Source organism: Ranitomeya imitator, chromosome 6, assembly GCF_032444005.1.
Source record: "Ranitomeya imitator isolate aRanImi1 chromosome 6, aRanImi1.pri, whole genome shotgun sequence".
Classification (NCBI taxonomy): Eukaryota; Metazoa; Chordata; class Amphibia; order Anura; family Dendrobatidae; genus Ranitomeya; species Ranitomeya imitator.
In genome coordinates, this window is record NC_091287.1 from 487,316,325 (window position 1) to 487,332,025 (window position 15,701).

Genomic DNA, 15,701 nt, shown 5'->3' on the forward strand with positions numbered 1-15,701 from the left:
TTCACACTGCGCTAGCAGCAGCCCATTCAGCACATACGCTAACGGGCTGCTGCTAGCGCAAGTGCCAACGTTTGCATCGCGCTAGCGCAGATAGAGCATCTGCTAGCTCTATCTGCGCTAGCAGTGACGGACCCGGAAATGCTGCAGCCCGCGTCTCCAGGTCCGTCACTCAATGACGGTACATCCCTAGCGCACGCCCATTGTAGGCGTGCGATAGCGATGCGTCCGACATTGCTGTCAATGGCGGCCATAACGGACTACGTTACACCGCGTTTATGCCGCGGTGTAACGTAGTCCGTCTAACGGACTGCTTAGACGCAGTGTGAACTAATGTCTTTATTTTATTATTGTCCCTATCCATGGGGGTGATAAAGAGGGGGGGTTATTTATTGTTTTTTTTATTTTGATCGCTGTGATAGAGCCTATCACAGCGATCAAAATGTACCTGTAACGAATCTGCCGGCCGGCAGATTCGGCGAGCGCATTGCGCATGCGCCCGCCATTTTGGAAGATGGCGGCGCCCATCGAACACACGGACGGACACCGGGAGGGACCCAGGTCTGTAAGTATGAGGGGGGGTGATTGGACAGCAGGGGGGAGCGGACAGGAGGACGGAGGGGAGCGGGGACACTATTTGACCGGACGGAGGACCGGAGGGGAGGTGATCGGTGGCGGTGGGGGGGGGGCAGATCGTGATCTCCAGCCATGGCTGATGCTATTGCAGCATCGGCCATGGCTGGATTGTAATATTTCACCAATGAAAATTGGTGAAATATTACTATCACTCTGATTGAAAGTGAAACGTCACTTTCAACAGCCAATCAGAGCGATCGTAGCCACGGGGGGGGGGGGGTGAAGCCACCCTCCCTGGGCTAAAGTACAACTCCTCCTGTCCCTGCAGGCCAGGTGAAATTGCAGTTAACCCTTTCACCCAGCCTGCAGGAGCCCAATCCAGCCATGACGCATATGCTGCGTCACAGGTCGGAATGGCACAGGTTTTCATGACGCATACGGTGCGTCAAAGGTCGGGAAGGGGTTAAGATCCCCATTAGAATGGACAGTGTATGCTGGCAGGGCATTGCAGAGCCTTGTTTTTGAGTTGGGACAACCCCTTTAATTTATCATATTATACATCCAGCCAGGAGTAGTACCGTAGTTTGTGCTATGTCATTAGGTACACCATGGACCATTTTGAGGTGAAGACTAACCCAATGGGTAGAAATGACCAGTTATATATTGTCTAAATTAGGAAAGTTGAATAGATTGAAACCATTTTTACAACTATTATGAGTTTAGTGGAACATCAGTCTTGCAAAGCTGCCAGAAATCCTGGGAAAAGTGAATGTAGGAAGTGCAGAACCTTTTTAAAGAGCAAGTGTATTTGATCTGCAATGTTCCTAAGTATATGCGTTAGATCCACACTTGGTTGTGAATAAATAATGTATTTCCTCTTAATTACTTTACTGTTGGCCGCATGTTAAATGTTTCATTTTTATTGCAATATTATTGCACGGAAATTAGATCCTGGTAATTATATTAAAAAGGCAATACATTAATAATTATTTTATTAGATGTTGGTTCACATAGCAATGAAAGTCCCAGACTTCAGGATACCACAAAATCCTGTGTATATCTGAAATGTATTATATTTTGAAATGTACATTTTAAGAAGTTGACCTTATCTCATTCTTTTGCAATTAGCCTAATGTAGTCCTGTCTTGCCCATGAAAACTTAAAGGGGACCTGTCAGGATGGAGATGTTCTGCAAGAACATGCTATAGAGCTAGAGAGGTTGAAAAGATTGGTTTTATATAGGTCTTTGGGAAAAGATTACGGTAAGTATAACTCATTTTCTAGTAATTTATTAAGTTCCTTCTCATTTTAGGATTAAAAGGGTTAATCAACTTACAATAAGAAAAAAGTCAATGTTAAAAGATAACAAAAGAAAAAAGTGACACTACTTATTCTTTCATATGACAACCTACCCCTGATCCTCACAGTTTTTGTTTATATACAACTGCCATATGACCATTGCATCCAATATGTGGCTGCAGTTGTCATGGGATGTGTTTCGGCCATTTTGGCACCCATCTCTGATCAGTGATGCCATTAGTACAGCATGTGACCACTGTGAGCACTCATTGGCTGCAGTGATCAGATGACACCTTCAAGTTGAGAGGACCACTGGAAGGTCAACACTGTATTGTCGGTAGAGAATAGGTAGTGTTGGTTTGGTATACGCAGCTGTTTTTGAAATTATTTTTATAAGTTAGTTAACCCTTAACCAATCATGGGGGTTAAAGAGTTAACAAACTAATTAATTAAAAAACTGCCTGAATAAAAAATTAGGCTAGGCCAATTGATGATAATTAGTGTTGAGCATTCCGATACCACAAGTATCGGGTATCGGCCGATACTTGCGGTATCGGAATTCCGATACCGAATTCCGATACTTCCCGCGTATCGGATACCGGAATCAGAAGTTCCCAGAATTCAAACTGCACGCAGCAGCCAATGAGGAATGAATGGAAGTGTGTCCTGTTTAGCATGGTGGGCATGTAAGTACTGGCAAGGATGTGATTGGCTGCTGAAATGATGTCACTCTGCACTATAAAAAACGCTGCCGCCATTTTGCGCTCACTCTGCTGTGATTTCAGTTAGGGACAGGACGCTGTGTTCTAACTGAGGGCCAGTTGAGATAGCTAATTGCTGTATTTTGCTTTTCCAAGGCTAATTTAGCAAACGCTGTGTGTTCACCTTGCTCTTGCCTTGCAGCGCTGTTTTAACAGCGTTCTGCAAGGTCTCTGTGTGTGTGTGTGTGTGTGTGTGTGCAGCTCACTCTGTAGTCTGTGTGCAGCCATATACCCGGTTGTATTCAGCTCAGGGGGGGTTCACACTGCCTCATACAGTTCTATCCATTATCCTTTTTTGCTCATAGTGCAGCCTGCTGCACATTTTTTCTAAAATTTCCTATTAGTGTTTTTCCACCCGTCTCCAGCTAAATTGTGGAAAAACACTACATAGGATAACCTAGAGGGGGGTTTTTGGGCCTTGCAGCGCCGTTTACGGCTGTCTGCACGGACTCCGTGTGAGCGCAGCTCGCCCTGTAGTCTGTGTGCAGCCACAGCCGGTTGTATTCAGCTCAGGGTAAGTCACTGCCTCATACCGTGAAAAAACTTTTCCTTTTTTTCAAATAGTGCAGCCTGCTGAAAATTTTTCCAAAAATTTCCTATTAGTGTCTTTCCACCCGTCTCCAGCTAAATAGTGGAAAAACACTACATAGGATAACCTAGAGGAGGGTTTTTGGGCCTTGCAGCGCCATTTACGGCTGTCTGCACGGTCTCCATGTGAGCGCAGCTCGCCCTGTAGTCTGTGTGCAGCCACAGCCGGTTGTATTCAGCTCAGGGTGCGTTACAGCCTCATACCGTTAAATAACTTGTCCTTTTTTTGAAATAGTGCAGCCTGTTGAAAATTTGTTTTAAAATTTCCTATTAGTGTCTTTCCCCCCGTCTCCAGCTAAATAGTGGAAAAACACTACATAGGATAACCTAGAGGAGGGTTTTTGGGCCTTGCACTGCCGTTTACGGCTGTCTGCACGGTCTCCGTGTGAGCGCAGCTCGCCCTGTAGTCTGTGTGCAGCCACAGCCGGTTGGATTCAGCTCAGGGTGCGTTACTGCCTCATACCGTTAAATAACTTGTCCTTTTTTTTAAATAGTGCAGCCTGTTGAAAATTTTGTAAAAAATTTCCTATTAGTGTCTTTCCACCCGTATCCAGCTAAATAGTGGAAAAACACTACATAGGATAACCTAGAGGAGGGTTTTTGGGCCTTGCAGCGCCGTTTACGGCTGTCTGCACGGTCCCCGTGTGAGTTAAACTCGCTCTGTAGCCCGATCTGCAGAAAAAAATAAAAGTAAAGTTCACCAAACACCACTTAACACTTGTGTAGGCCACATTTTATAAATAATAAAGTCTAGTCCACACTTTACAACATTAGTGTTTCTTACACCTGTTAGGAGGAGCATTTCAGGAATAAGCACACTAAGGCCTTAGTACTTTTCTGCTTATCTTTATCTGTCAACCAAGATGAAGAGGGCAGGGAGTAAGGCACGTGGGCGTGGGCGCGGAGCAGGGAGAGGAGCAGGGAGAGGACGTGGTGATTCTGTGCCTGCTGCGGGCACCGGTGACTCATCATCACTCAGTTTCAGCAGGGAACAGTCCTTCATGCGCAGCTTTGTCGGAGAGCACCGTGCACCGCTGCTGCGTGAAGATCAAATTGAAGCCGTTGTCGGATGGAGGGCAGCTAACGCATCGGCATCGACTTCAATTAGTGCCACATCCTCTCAGGCACAGACCACTGGAGAGCAGCCATCTGTCTCTTCACCACCTGCCAAATTGGCCAGGCAGTCAGAGAGCCCAGGACAGGAGCCGTCTCTACTTCTGTTCTCTGAATCTCTTGGCTTGGAAACAGGGGGCCAGCCAAGCAGCATTGGAGAAATGGAAGAAGAGTCAGTGTGCAGTGATGCCCAACAGCTTTGTCTCTCTGACTCTGAAGAGGCGGGTGGGCCAGTGCCTGCGGTGACCACAGCGCAGTACGCATCTGATGATGAAACTCAGGTGCCGCTTTCTGGTGCGTACTGTGCTGCCAAGACTACCCAGGAGGAGCAGTTGGTGGCAGAGGGTAGTGGAGATGATGAGGTCCTTGACCCATCGTGGCGTGAGGAACAGGAAGGTGGTGGGAGCAGCTCTGAGGAAGAGATTCCCCTTACGGGCCAAAGAGGGAGAGGGAGGGGGAAGACTGCGGAGCCTGTAGCCTCCACTTTGGCACCCGTTAGGAGCCTGTCTCTTTCAAAAGCCAAAAAGGGCGCTCCCAAGACTTGCAGTGCCTGATCCTTTTTTGACACAGTTGCAGATGACATTTGTTTTGTCAAATGCAAGCTGTGTCATCAGAAAGTCAAAAGAGGTAAAAGTGTCAACAACCTCAATACCACAAATATGTGGAAACACGTGCGGACCAGGCACGCGGTGGAGTTACAAAAACACACTGAAGACGTAGGCCAACCAGCAGTGGCAGCTACCACCTCTTCAGCTAGTGTTGCCTCTTCCTCCAGCTCACGCACAGCTGGTTTGGCTTCCTCCCAGGATCGCCATGGAAGAACCTCTGGCACTGTTGTCCAGAGACCTAGTGTAATTCCACCCACAGCACCACATTCCCAGTCATCCTCACACTCCCAGTCTACTCTACAGCCATCATTTAAACGGATGACCAAATAAGATTTGTGACTACATTTAGCTCGCAGTCCAATAGGATTCGTACCATTTTAGAGCGGGCCTGGCCAATACTTAGAGTGGACCCTATTTTGAAAAAAATTGTACCGCCAAGACCCTCTATGTCATTCAGGCGGGCTAAAAATTTGAGGGACCACCTTGTCTCCAGCCACTACCCGGAACGTCCACTACCCACTTTTCTTGATAGATTTAAGAGGGGGGGTGGATGCGTCCCGTGTGGTGGGTGCGTCGCCTGCCCCAATATTGATCGGTGTAGTAGATTCTCCAATTCTGATGGTACAAAATCATATGAGATTCGTCAACGTATCACGTGCACTACGAGGTACGTGATTTACTACGCTACGTGCCCGTGTGACCTCATTTATGTGGGGTTAACAACGCGCCAACTTAAGGTTCGCACACGGGAGCACGTGTTGGGGATTGAGGCGGCGGCCCGCCAGGCGGATGCGTCCACCCTAAAGACGATACCACGGCATTTTAAAAACTCACATAATTGTGATAGTTCCCTATTAAGGGTACGTGGTATCGATGCGTTGAGAATTAATATTAGGGGTGGTGGACTTTCCGGACGTTTAGCTAGGCTGGAGACAAGGTGGATATGGACTCTCAATACGGTTCATCCGTTTGGCCTTAATGAGTGCCTGTCTTTCGCCCCATTTCTGGAGTCCCCCGGGTGATGTGTACCGATGGGTGCTGAGTCTTCCGCATTTATTGTTTTTATATGGTTTTAATTGTTTTTTTCTTATTTGTCTAGTGATAATCTAATATTTGCTGATATACTTCATATATCATGGGACATGAATGGTCTAAAACTACGCCACGCTATACACATGCCTCTGCGTTGGACCTGGTATCAAGATGGACATGACATTCAAGCTATATATGTTGAATATTCTATGCCTTTATAATATTGGTGTAATTTTTCCCCCTGATATATATATTTGTTTTTGTGTATATGCCTTATTTGCATTGTTGGAATATTCTGTATATTTGGGCGTGCTTTGTACTTATATGTTATTTTGCGATGCCTTGTTCAATGTATTGTTTTATCTTGTTTCTGTGGTCTGTTTATGTATGCCCTATAGGATGCATTTTGACTTTATGTATATTTTCTTGCTTTCATTATTTGTGCCGCTGTGGTTGGGCACTGTCCGTGTTTGGTTGCCTCCCGTATGCATTTGGCCCCGCCCACCGTTGGATGCGATGGTCACATGGGGCCCCATGTCCACGCGTCTGCGGCGGTTGTTGGTGCCTATGTGTGCGTGATGTGCACCTCTCGGTCGCTGCCTAGTTTCAGCGGCTGTGCTCCTGTTTGGAGTATATACTGGCCATATGTAGTCTAAGTCTGTATATAGGGCTATCTGCCTATGAATATTGGAATATGGGCAGTTGCCCTCTAACAATATGGCTACCGGTGTTTTCTGTGTGCTGGCACGGCTGGTTGTCGCTTGTTCCCGCCCGCCGGCTCCGCCTACTGCATGACGTCTTGGGTCACGTGTCCTCCAGGTGACCTGACGTCGGCGGTGAGTTGCGGCGCTTGCGGGTAGGCGGCGCCTCTCTGGCCGGCCGGCTCACACTTCCGGTTTATGCCTTTATCTGGCGGTGGCTCTTTGTGGTCCCATGCCCCCTGAGGAAGGAAGTCTCCACGCTTCCGAAACGCGCGTCGGGGAGGGCGGGAACGCGTATGTGAACCTGTGATACGATAAGGTATGGTACTGGAGACTTGGCCACTGTGCAATATGGATATTTTTTACGCTTGGGTATAAATATTTACTGTCTCTCTGTATTGGTTTACATGCCCCTTCCCTGCCAGTGCTATTTGTGGGAGTGTCCGTTACCCCTGTTTCCATGTGTGCTATTTATTGATCCCCTTGTATATGTTTAATAAACTTTTGCATTTACTATTAGTGTCAGTCTCTGGACATTTGTACACTGATCTATTCCTGTGGTGTTCTCTTTGTGGACTTCAGTGTGTCCGTATACGTCCTGTTATATACTATGGGTTATGTCGATTACTATGTGGTGTACTAACATGATGTCCCATAGTTGTTTGTGGTTCCTTGCTTATTATTCTACAGCCATCAGTAGTACAGGCATGGGAGAAAAGGCGGGCATTCTCGGCCAACCACCCCCGAGCACAGGCTCTGAATGCAGGCATTGCCAAACTTCTGTCCCTGGAAATGCTCTCATTCAGGCTGGTGGAGACTGACAGCTTCCGTGACTTGATGGCATTGGCAGTCCCACAGTACAAGGTGCCCAGCCGCTTTTACTTCAGCAGGCAAGCTGTCCCTGCCCTGCACAAGCATGTGGAGGGACACAAAACACGCGCTACTGAAGGCCGTCAGTAGCAAGGTCCACCTCAGCACCGATGCGTGGACCAGTCAACATGGACAGGGGCGATACATTTCCCTCACTGCCCATTGGGTTAATGTTGTTGAGCCAGGTACAGATCGTGCGAGTGGCGCAGGACGTGTCCTGCCCACTCCAAGGATTGCAGGAATCCAGTCTGTACGCATTGACTCGTCCTCATACACAAGTTCCTCAGAATCATCGCTGCAGGAGCCGTCACAGTCCACCTCCACATGGACCCGTGAACGTTTACCTGTTACGACCGACATGAGCACAGCCGTGGCCAAACGTCAACAGGCCGTCTTGAAACTAGTTTCTTTGGGGAATCGAAGCCACACAGCGCAGGAGCTCTGGAATGCCATCAAGCAGGAGAGCGATGTGTGGTTAGTGCCAGCGAATCTCCAGCCAGGCATGGTAGTGTGTGACAATGGCCGAAATCTGGTGGCAGCTTTGGCCATTGGCAACCTCACTCACATCCCATGTCTTGCACATGTGCTCAATTTGGTTGTGCAGAGTTTTCTGAGGGACTATCCGGATCTTGATGCACTGCTGCACAAGGTCCGCCTAGAGTGTGCTCACTTGCGGCGTTCCAGCTTGGCAAGATCCCGCATTGCTGCTCTGCAGCGCCGATTCCGCCTTCTGGAACACCGCATCATATGTGACCTACCTACCAGGTGGAATTCCACGTTACATATGTTGGAGCGGTTGTGTGAGCAGAAGCAAGCAGTAATGGAGTACCAGCTGCATCAGGCGCAAAAAAGTGGCAGTCAGCGCCGATCAGACTTCACAACCACAGAGTGGGCCACTATGAAGGACGTCTGCCAGGTTTTGCGTCCTTTTGATTATTCCACGCGGATGGCAAGTGCAGATGATGCACTAGTCAGCATGACTGTCCCCCTTATCTGCCTGCTTCAACAAACTTTGCAAGCGTTAAGGGATGATGTTGTGGAAGAGGTGTAGGATGAGGAGTCACCTTTTCCATCAGCTTCTGGAGAGTCAGCGCCACGTGGTTCCTCACAAAGGGGTACGCAGGGGCCACTTTGTGAGGAGGATGAGGAGGAGTCAATGGAGGAGGAAGAGCTCCGTCCAGAGGAGGGAGTGAGACAATTGTCCAGTGGTCAGTGTGTACAGCGAGGGTGGGGTGATGACGAGCAGGCAGAGATCATGTCCCAAGCAGGGGACAGCGTTTCTGGGCCAGTTGGCAGTCTGCAGCACATGGTGGATTTCATGGTGCAGTGCCTGAGAAACGACCGCCGCATCGACCACATTCTCAACATGCCTGATTATTGGGTGTTCACCCTCCTCGATCCTCGCTACCGGGACAACGTCCAAAACCTCATCCCAGCGTTGACCCAGGAGCGTAAAATGCAGGAGTACCACGACACACTGGTGAATTCCATCATCTTCTCCAGTCCAACTGAGAGGAGTGCTGCTAGTGCTTTACAAAGCAGCTCAGTGCGTCGAGGCAGTGGGGGAGGCTCTGCACAAAGAGGGAGCAGAAGCAGTGCCTCTGCCCAAGGCAAGACCAGTATGGCACAACTGTGGCAAACTTTTGTGTGCCCGCCCCAAATGTCTACACCATCACCGGCGGCTCCAGTCAGCAGGAGGCAACGGTTCTGTCAGATGGTGACAGACTACATGGCTTGCCCTCTTACTGTACTCCCAGACGGCTCTTCCCCGTTCAAGTTTTGGGTCTCTAAGCTGGATACATGGCCAGAGCTAAGCGAGTATGCATTGGAGGTGCTGGCTTGCCCTGCGGCTAGTGTCTTATCGGAACGTGTCTTTAGTGCCGCAGGTGGTGTACTAAGAGACCGTCGCATGCGACTATCCTCCAATAACGTTGACCGGCTTACTTTCCTGAAAATGAACCAGGCCTGGATCTCGCAGGAATTTGCCACTCCTCTGCCTGATTAAGTTATTGTGTGTCATCCAGGTATCCTGATGTGTTCATCTTTCTACCACCTGAACTGCTATTCCTGGGCTCCAGCACCGCCAGTTGCGGCTCAGAAGTGCAGGCTGCACAGTCAAAACATACGACCCAGTGTTATTGGGTTTCAGTAACGTCAGCTGATCCCCAGCTGTGTAGCCGGCAATGTGTCCTGCGACCGCCACGCTGGCACAACAACCTAAATGTAAGGGAACCTGTCCCCTTTCCCCCCCGGCGTTTGTTACTGAAAGAGCCATCTTGTGCAGCAGTAATGTTGCACAAGGAAAAGGTAGCTCTTTTAGTTTAGCTCCTTGCACACGCAGAACTTAACACTTATAAAATGTGTTCACTGATACCGTTATACCGTCCCGGAGTTGGGACTTTCCTTCGTAATGTGACGCAGCACAGCCGTCATTCCTACCCCCTTGGTGCCATGCGCTGCCTCCTCAGCGTTGTTTTAAGCTGTCACGGAGCCTGCGCTGTTCTGTTATCCCTTGGCCATGCCCAATTTGCGCTGCCTGTCTTCTGACATAATTTGGTGTCAGGCTGGCTGCGCCTGTGCGCCCGCGCTGCCAGAGAACCCGCCTCGCAGTGTCTTCTGATTGAATCACACTGCGAGCCTGGGATCCATGGGCATGCGCAGTGCATATCTTCACCTCGGGCTCTCGCTCATCTCCCTCCGCCTTCTTTAGACTGTGCGCCGTCAGCTGATCCCTAATAGCATGCCACGGCCGTGACTCAGCACAGTCTGAAGAAGAGGGAAGGAGGGGAGTGAAAGGCGAGGATATGCACTGTGCATGCCCATGGATCCAAGGCCCGCAGTGGGATTACATTAGACGACACTGTGAGGTGAGATCTGGAGCAGCGTGGATGCACAGGCACTGACAGCCTGACACCAAATTATGTCAGAAGACAGGCAGCGCAAATTGGGCATGGCCAAGGGATAACAGACCAGCGCAGGCTCCGTGACAGCTTAAAACAATGCTGAGGAGGCAGCGCACGGCACCAAGGGGATAGGAATGACAGCTGTGCTGCGTCCCATTACGAAGGAAATTCCCACCTCCGGGACGGTTTTACGGTATAAGGGGACACATTTTTAGTGTTTACTTCTGTGTTTTCAAGGAGCATAATTAAAAGAGCAACCTTTTCCTTTTGCATCCTTAGTGCTGCACAAGATGGCTCTTTCAGCTACAAACGTCTTGAAGGGGGGATTAAAGGTTCCCTTTCAACTTGCTCCAATCAGGCTTCGGCCTATACTCTGTTCCTCTGCTCCTCCTGCTGTCCCTGGGCTCTAACACCGCCAGTTGGTGCCTGGAAGTGCTGTCTGCACAGTCAACAGTCGCTCCTCTGTTATTGGGGTTCAGTAACGTCAGCTGATCCCCAGCTGTGTGCGCGGCAATACCTCCAATCTGCTCCTCCTGCTGTCCCTGGGCTCTAACACCGCCAGTTGGTGCCTGGAAGTGCTGTCTGCACAGTCAACAGTCGCTCCTCTGTTATTGGGGTTCAGTAACGTCAGCTGATCCCCAGCTGTGTGTGCGGCAATACCTCCAATCTGCTCCTCCTGCTGTCCCTGGGCTCTAACACCGCCAGTTGGTGCCTGGAAGTGCTGTCTGCACAGTCAACAGTCGCTCCTCTGTTATTGGGGTTCAATAACGTCAGCTGATCCCCAGCTGTGTGTGCGGCAATACCTCCAATCTGCTCCTCCTGCTGTCCCTGGGCTCTTACACCGCCAGTTGATGCCTGGAAGTGCTGTCTGCACAGTCAACAGTCGCTCCTCTGTTATTGGGGTTCAGTAACGTCAGCTGATCCCCAGCTGTGTGTGCGGCAATACCTCCAATCTGCTCCTCCTGCTGTCCCTGGGCTCTAACACCGCCAGTTGGTGCCTGGAAGTGCTGTGTGCAGTCAACAGTCGCTCCTCTGTTATCGGGGTTCAGTAACGTCAGCTGATCCCCAGCTGTGTATCCGGCAACGTGTCATGCGACCGCCACGCTGGCACAACAAAAATGTACGGGAACCTGTCCTTCCCCCCCCCCCAGGCGTTTGTTACTGAAAGAGCCACCTTGTGCAGCACTAATACTGCACAAGGAAAAGGTCGCTCTTGAAATTATGCTCCTTGGAAACGCTGAACTACACACTCATGTAATGTGTCCCCTCACACCGTCAAACCGTCCCGGAGGTGGGACTTTCCTTTGTAATGTGACGCAGCACAGCCGTCATTCCTACCCCCTTGGCTCCGTGCGCTGCCCCCTTAGCGTTGTTTGATTCTGTCATGGACCCTGCGCTGTTATGTTATCCCTTGGCCATGCACAGTTTGCGCTGCCCGTCCTCTGACATCATTTGTTGTCGTCCTGGCTGCGCCTGTGCGTCCACGCTGCCCGAAATGCCACCTCACAGTGTCCTCTAATGTGATCCCACAGTGGGCCTGGTATCCATGGCCATGCGCAGTGCATATACTAGCCTCTCACTCCCCTTCTTCACGCTTCTTCAGACTAGGCGGCGTCAGCTGATCCCTAATAGCATGCCACGTCTGAAGAAGCAGGAAGGAGGTGAGTGAGAGGCGATGATATGCACTGCGCATGCCCATGGATCCCAGGCCCGCAGTGGGATTACATTAGATGACACTGCGAGGTTGGATCTCGGGCAGCTTTGACGCACAGGCACTACCAGCCTGACACCTAAATGATGTCAGAAGACGGGCACCGCTAACTGTGCATGGCCAAGGGATAACATTACAGCGCGGGCTCCGTGACAGAACCAAACAACGTTGAGGAGGTGGCGCACGGCACCAAGGGGGTTGGAATGACGGCTGTGCTGTGTCACATTACAAAGGAAAGTCCCACTTCCGGGACAGTTTAACGGTGTGAGGGGACACATTATATGAGTGTGTACTTCAGCGTTTGCAAGGAGCATAATTTTAGGAGCCACCATTTTCCATGTGCAGTATTACTGCTGTACAAGATGGCTCTTTCAGCAACAAATGCCTGGGGGGGGGGGTTAAAGGTTCCCTTTCAACTTGCTCCACCGCAGGCTTCAGCCTACACTCTGCTCCTCTTTGATTCCCTGGGTTTCAACACTGTCAGTTGCCACCTGGAAGCTGATGTGTCAGTGGGTTTCAGCACCGCCAGCTGTTCCCCTGCTGTGTAGCCGGCATCGTGTCCAGCACAAGCCACGCTGGCACAACAGACCAAAAGCTGCCACCAGTGCAGTCTTCGGCCTACACTCTGCTCCTCTCCTCCTCCTGCTGACCCTGGGCTCTAACACCGCCAGTTGGGGCCCGGATGTGCTAGCTGCACAGAGAAAAACACCAGCCAATGTGTTAGTGGGGTTCAGCACCGCCAGCTGTTCCCCTGCTGTGTAGCCGGCAACGTGTCCTGCAAACGCCACGCAGGCACCTGAACTGAAATTAAAGGGAACCTGCCCCCCCAAGTGTTTCTATGTATAACAGCCACCTTGTACAGCAGTAATGCTGCATTTGTACAAGGTGGCTGACTTTTTCTCCTTGCCCACGTGGAACTCAACACATACAAAATGTGTCTCATTACAGACCATTTCACTGCCCCTGAGGTGTGATTCTCCTTTTTAAATGACACGCAGCACCCCCCTTGGTAACGCTGGCCGTCTTCTGACATCATTAGTTGGCTGCCTGTGCGTCCGCCCTGCCCGACACAACGCCCCTCGTTGTCTCATTTTTTTTGACTGCGAGGGTGTGATTGATGGGCACGAGCAGTGCATATCATCTCCTGTCTTCACTCATCTCCTTCCGCCTTCTTCAGACTGTGCGGCCTCATGGCCGTGGCAGGCGATAAGGGATCAGCTGAGGCCGCCCAGTCTGAAGCAGGTGTAAGGACATGTGTGAGCGGCAAACATATTTACTGCACAAGGCCACGAATCCCAGCCCCGCACTGTGACTTTATGAAAAGACACTACGGGTCAGGGATTCATGGCCATCGCTAACCGCACCGGCCAACATGAAATGAGGTCATGAGACGGGCAGCGCTAACTGGCCATGGCCAAGGGCTAACAAGAGCGCAGACTCCTGTACAGCAAATAACAACGCTCAGGAGGCTGCGCCCAGCACCAAGGCGTTATTTTTGGACACCTGTGCTGCGTCACCTTAAAAAGACAAGTCACGCCTCCAATACAATTCTACTGTACAATGGGCAAAATTGTGTACGTCTTTCATTCTGCGTGTGCAATGAGCAAAATTCAAAGAGCAACCTTTCACTTGTGGAGCATTACTGCTGCACAAGGTGTGGCTCTTCTACTTTGTAACACCTGAGGGAGGGTTAAAGGTTACCTTTGAAATTGGTTCAATTAGGCATCGGCCTACACTCTGCTCCTCTCCTCCTCCTGCTGACCCTGGGCTCAAACACCGCCAGTTTCTGCCCGGACGTGCTAGCTGCACAGAGAAGAACACCAGCCAATGTGTTAGTGGGGTTCAGCACCGCCAGCTGTTCCCCTGCTGTGTAGCCGGCATCGTGTCCAGCACAAGCCACGCTGGCACAACAGACCAAAAGCTTCCACCAGTGCAGGCTTCGGCCTACACTCTGCTCTTCTCCTCCTCCTGCTGACCCTGGGCTCTAACACCGCCAGTTTTTGCCCGGATGTGCTAGCTGCACAGAGAAAAACACCAGCCAATGTGTTAGTGGGGTTCAGCAACGCCAGCTGTTCCCCTGCTGTGTAGCCGGCAACGTGACCTGCAAACGCCACGCAGGCACCTGAACTGAAATTAAAGGGACCCTGCCCCCCACCCCCAGGTGTTTCTATGTATAACAGCCACCTTGTACAGCAGTAATGCTGCATTTGTACAAGGTGGCTGACTTTTTCTCCTTGCCCACGTGAAACTCAACACGTACAAAATGTGTCTCATTAGAGACCATTACACTGTCCCTGAGGTGTGACTTTCCTTTCTAATGATACGCAGCAACCCCCTTGGTAGCGCTGCCCGTCTTTTTACATCATTGGTTGGCTGGCTGTGCCTGTGTGTCCACCCTGCCCGACACAACGCCCCTCGTTGTCTCATTTTTTTTTACAGCGAGGGTGTGATTGATGGGCATGTGCAGTGCATATGTTCGCCTGTCTTCACTCATCTCCTTCCGCCTTCTTCAGACTGTGCAGCCTCATGGCCGCGGCATGCGATAAGGGATTAGCTGAGGCCGCCCAGTCTGAAGCAGGTGTAAGGACATGTGTCAGCGGGGAACATATTTACTGCACAAGGCCATGAATCCCAGCACCGCAGTCTGAATTTTTGAAAACACACTGTGGGTCTGGGATTCATGGCCATCGCTAACCGCACCGGCCTACATGAAATGAGGTGAGAAAACAGTCAGCGCTCACAGCGCATGGCCAAGGGCTAACAAGAGCGCAGACTCCTGTACAGCAAATAACAACGCTCAGGAGGCTGCGCCCAGCACCTAGGTGTAATTTTTGACACCAGTGCTGCGTCTCCGTAAAAACACAAGTCACGCCTCCACTACAGTTTGACTGTATACTGGGCTAAATTGTGTACGTGTTTCATTCAGCGTGTGCAAGTAGACAAATTCATAGAGCAACCTTTGACTTGTGCAGCATTAATGCTGCACAAGGTGTGGCTCTTGTACTTTGTAACACCTGAGGGGGGGGGTTAAATGTTACCTTTGAAATTGGTTCAATTAGGCTTCGGCCTACACTCTGCTCCTCTCCTCCTCCTGCTGACCCTGGGCTCTAACACCGCCAGTTGGGGCCCGGAAGTGCTAGCTGCACAGAGAAAAACACCAGCCAATGTGTTAGTGGGGTTCAGCATCACCAGCTGTTCCCCTGCTGTGTAGCCGGCAACGTGACCTGCAAACGCCACGCAGGCACCTGAACTGAAATTAAAGGGACCCTGACCCCCACCTCCAGGTGTTTCTATGTATAACAGCCACCTTGTACAGCAGTAATGCTGCATTTGTACAAGGTGGCTGACTTTTTCTCCTTGCCCACGTTGAATTTAGAAACGCACAAAATGTGTCTCATTACAGACCATTTCACTGCCCCTGAGGTGTGATTCTCCTTTTTAAATGACACGCAGCACCCCCCTTGGTAGCGCTGCCCGTCTTCTGACATCATTGGTTGGCAGCTTGTGCCTGTGCGTCCGCCCTCCCCGACACAACGCCCCTC